The 4,711-nt window shown below is 47.0% G+C and overlaps 1 pseudogene; it reads left to right on the top strand.

Moving 5' to 3' along the window:
* Positions 1–477: 477 nt before the first annotated feature.
* LOC147429485 (probably inactive leucine-rich repeat receptor-like protein kinase At5g48380 pseudogene) lies at positions 478–2,925 on the top strand (annotated as a pseudogene).
* Positions 2,926–4,711: the final 1,786 nt, after the last annotated feature.

Below are 4,711 nucleotides of genomic sequence, written 5' to 3'. Positions count from 1 at the left end.
AGAGCATAAGAGCTTCCGAACCCACCTCTTAGTTCCCCCCCCCCCCCCCCCCCCCCCGAAAGAACAACACTACTGGGCTTGTGTGCAATGCAAAATGTGTGGTGCAGGGTGTGCGCATGGCACATCACCTCTAGAGCAGGGTATCTTACCATCCATTTATGGGCCATTGGTTGCAGCTTACATTGCCAGCGTTTGAATGTGTATTTTCCACCGTCTCTTGTGAATGAGCAGAGCGCAAGCAAATCTACTGCCGCCTCATCTAAACCCGCCCTGAAGCCAACTCCATAAAATCATTTTCCCAAGCCATGCTTGGGGGTGTGCGGCGTGACACTAAAATTCCATAATGAAACTGTGGGTAGCACTAACTCTTGAAGGTGGGCACCAAAATTCCAAGTTACAAGAAGGTGAAAATAACGATAAAGTTTGAATGCAATAAAATATACCAAGCCAAATGGCCTTGAAAGTTGAGGTCCTTGAGGAAAGGTCTGCAGAGTTTGACTCGTTGTTGGCTTGCCCTCCTCCTTTTAAGGTTCTTTCCCTGTAGAGCTTCCAGCCCTGGCGATGGCGGAGGGTGTCTGAGGTACTTTTTCACCTCCTTTCTGTACCTCTTCCTCCTTCCTAGTCGATCCACACAGCTCTTTCACAAATCCCTTAGAAGAAGAGCGCGGCTCTGCTTCATTGGAAGGGCCTTACTTGCGCTGATCTGCGCATCTGTGTTGGAATTGTGAGAAAACGCGATGGGTTGCGGCTCTGCTGGCCCTTTTCTCTGCATTCTTGTGCTTTCTGTCCTTAGACAAACTCTCGCAGAGGATGATTCTCCATGCTTGCAAGAATTCAAGAAGTCTGTGAAAGATCCCACCAATCATCTGTCCAATTGGATATTTGGCAATTCGTCGGCAGGGTCTGTCTGCAACTTCATTGGCGTCTCTTGCTGGAATACCGGGGAGAACAAGGTCTTGGCAATAAAGCTTCAAAATGCAGGGCTTGAGGGGGCCTTCCCCTCTGGGCTGACTCAATGTAGAGCGCTTCAGAACCTCGACTTGTCACAGAATGGCTTCACGGGGTCCATACCCAACGATCTCTGCAAGCAGGTTCCTTATGTTACTTCCCTTGATCTTTCTCAGAATAGCTTCTCAGGAAGCATACCTTTCACTCTGGAGGATTGCCAGTATCTTCAATCTCTAAGCCTGAAGCATAACAAGCTTTCGGGTGAGCTGCCTGGTGGAATCAGCGTTTTGCCCAAACTATCGAGCATTGATGTGTCATCGAATTTGCTCACTGGACCGATCCCATCCGGGTTTGCTAACCGTTCGGCTTCTGATTTTAGTGATAACCCTGGCTTATGTGGCCCCCCAGTGAGCAAGTCGTGCTCTTCAAAGCGCAACATAGCCTTGATTGTGGGTATCATAGTTGCAGTGGCAGCCGTTGTTGCCTGTCTATGCGCAACTGGTGTTTGGTGCTTCCTCTTCCAAGGCCGCAAGATGGAAATTGCTCTCGCAAAGGATGAGCATAAGTGGGCAAAGCGTATCCGTGCTCCTAAGTCGGTGATTGTATCCTTGTTTGAGGTGCCTGTGAAAAAGCTCAAGTTTTCCGACCTCATGGCAGCTACTAATGATTTCAGCAAAGATAACATAATAGGAGAAGGATGGACAGGCACAGTTTACAAGGGCGTTTTACCCGATGGGTCCGTACTGGCGGTCAAGCGGCTGCGGCGGTCATCACAGTCAGAGAAGGGATTTCAAGCAGAGATGGAGACTTTGGGGAGGGTGAGACATAGAAACCTTGTTCCCCTCTTGGGCTTCTGTTGTGCAGGTTCGGAGGAGAAGCTTTTAGTGTACAAACATATGGTAATGGGTACTCTTAGAGAGTGCCTTCATGATGCACATGAAGATGCCAAGCTTGATTGGATCACCCGCCTTAAGATAGGCATAGGGGCTGCACGTGGGCTCGCTTGGTTGCACCATAGTTGCAACCCTCGCATCATACATCGCAACATCAGCTCTAACAGCATACTTCTGGACGAAGAGTATGAGCCAAGAATAACAGATTTTGGGCTTGCCCGGCTCATGAATCCTGTCGACACTCATGTTAGCACTGTTGTGAATGGTGATTTTGGGGATTTGGGTTATGTAGCTCCTGAGTATACTCGAACGCTGGTTGCGACCGTGAAGGTGGATGTTTTTAGTTTTGGTGTGGTTCTTCTAGAGCTTGTGACTGGGCAGAAACCTAATGATGTATGCACAGATGGTGGGTTTAAAGGAAATCTATCAGAATGGGTCTCATTTCTGGCGAGTCATGGCCGGGTGGAGGAAGCTTTGGACATGTCACTCAAAGGGGGAGGCTATGATAATGAGCTGAATCAGTTCTTGAGGATTGCATGTGCATGCGTGGCACGAAACCCAAAGGAACGGCCTACAATGTATGAAGTCTTTCAGCTACTGAAGGCTATTGGTGAGAAGTTCAACATTACAGATGATGAGCTAGCAGTGTTTGTGGATGTAGTGAATGAGGATGAGACAGATGAGCTGGTTGTTGCAAATGGGAAGTAAAGGTTGTTCTGGTTCTGGTGTTCAAAGGAGAACTATAAGACTGTTCTGGTTGTAAGCTGCCTTCTAGAGGCCAACATGTATATTATGTGACCTGCGTATGGTGTTCTTGATAATGCTGAATCTTTTGGAGTGTGTAACGGAATTTGGCACGTTCTATTCCGCCAAATGTCGTTCATCCACTACACATGGGTCACTGTTGGACCTCTTTACCCGGTTTAGCAAGCGCATGTATATCCCCAACCCTTCTTGGGCATCCCGTGTGGGCAGGGCCTTTTAGGTCTCTTCACCTATATAGAGACTTTTCATACAGGAAGTTGACGTTGCTATGATTTATTGTGTTTAAGAAGAATTCTAATGTTCAGACACTTCACGCGCTTGTTGTAACCTTGCGTTCTAACTTGTGTCAGATGTTTGCAGGGAGAAGGTTGCAATTGTATATTGTGGACTTTGTAAGAATTGGATCGATAACAATCATGTAGTCTGGCTCTACGTTGCGAAGTGTATCTCACATTAGTCATTGTAACAAACGTTTCGGTGATGAAATACCAATGACAAATGCTAATTCAAGCCAGAAAGGTATGCTTCAGATAAGGCGAGATTGCAAAGTATTTAAGCATTCTTATGAGGTTCGAGTTCCTGTGTTCTAGTGGTACAGTGATCACGTGATGCATAGTTATCAGTCAGTTTTTGAAATAATTGTCTCTTGCATGGTCACACGCGCGCCAGTCATTTGTCTTAACAAGTCTTCTAACTATGCCGTTTTCGCATAGCTACACCAGTTATGCATTACTGATAACCAGTGTATACATTACCTAAGAGCACTTGATTTGCATTGGCAAGATAGTTTTTAATCAGCATGAGGAGCATACAATTTCTCTTCTTTTTGCTCAGAACGTTACTAAAGGAAGGCTGTGTGTGTGTGTGTGCCAGTTTTGTATATGTTTGCAATAACATTGATTAATACTGTGCTGAAGGTGTCGTAGCCTCTCGTGAAGAGCTCTTACATTGACATAAGCTCACCATCAAACCATAGGAGTCCCCTTTATATAGACAGGCTGTTCACAGAGCGTGCCTAAATTTATAGTTAGCTTGGCCACACACCCTTGTGGCCACCTAGGCCTCCTGAAATCCTGTGTAGACTCCGACTCCACACTTGAACCATGGCACCTGTGGTGTGCTTTACACACCCTATCTGCGCGATTGTGGTAAGGTTTTATCTACGTAAAGGTGGTAGATTTTTGAAGGTTTGATCTTGGTAAGGGTCTCTCTCTCTCTCTCTCTCTCTCTCTCTCTCTCACACACACACACACACACACACACACACACACACCATAGCTACCCAGAATGGGGAACGGCAACGGGCATGAAATGCCACTCCGTGTATGGATACTTACGTCTGAAACACGGAACAGGGATTAGAAACGGGAAGTTGGAATGGAGACCGACCATTCCATGCACGGATCACACACACACACACACACACACACACACCATAGCTACCCAGAACGGGGAAGGGCAACGAGCATGAAATGCCACTTTGTGTATGGATACTCACGTCCGAAACCGGAACTGGATTAGAAATGGGAAGTTGGAATGGGAACGGGAACGGAGACTTGAAAATGACCATTCTGTGCACGGATCTCTCTCTCTCTCTCTCTCTCTCTCTCTCTCTCTCTCTCTCACACACACACACACACACACACACAATAGCTACCCATAACGGGGAACGGAAATGGGCATGAAATGCCACTCCGTGTATGGATACTCATGTCTTAAACACGGAATGGGGATTAGAAATGGGAAGTTGGAATGGGAACGGGAATGGAGACTTGAAAATGACCATTCCGTGCGCGGATCACTCTCTCTCACACACACACACACACACACACACACACAATAGCTATTAGCCACCCAGAACGGGGAACGGCAATGGGCATGAAATGCCACTCCGTGTATGGATACTCACGTCTGAAACACGGAATAGGGATTAGAAACGGGAAGTTGGAATGGGAACGGGAATGGAGACTTGAAAATGACAATTGTTCACGGATCACACACGTGCACACACACACACACACAATAGCTACCCAGAACGGGGAACGGCAATGGGCATGAAATGCCACACCGTGTATGGATACTCACATTTGAAACACGGAACGGGG

This window comes from Adiantum capillus-veneris, chromosome 22 (genome assembly GCF_014529385.1).
Source record: "Adiantum capillus-veneris isolate H3 chromosome 22, ASM1452938v2, whole genome shotgun sequence".
NCBI lineage: Eukaryota > Viridiplantae > Streptophyta > Polypodiopsida > Polypodiales > Pteridaceae > Adiantum > Adiantum capillus-veneris.
The sequence above is the reverse complement of the archived record's forward strand: the minus strand, read 5'-3'. Positions and strand labels throughout refer to the sequence as shown.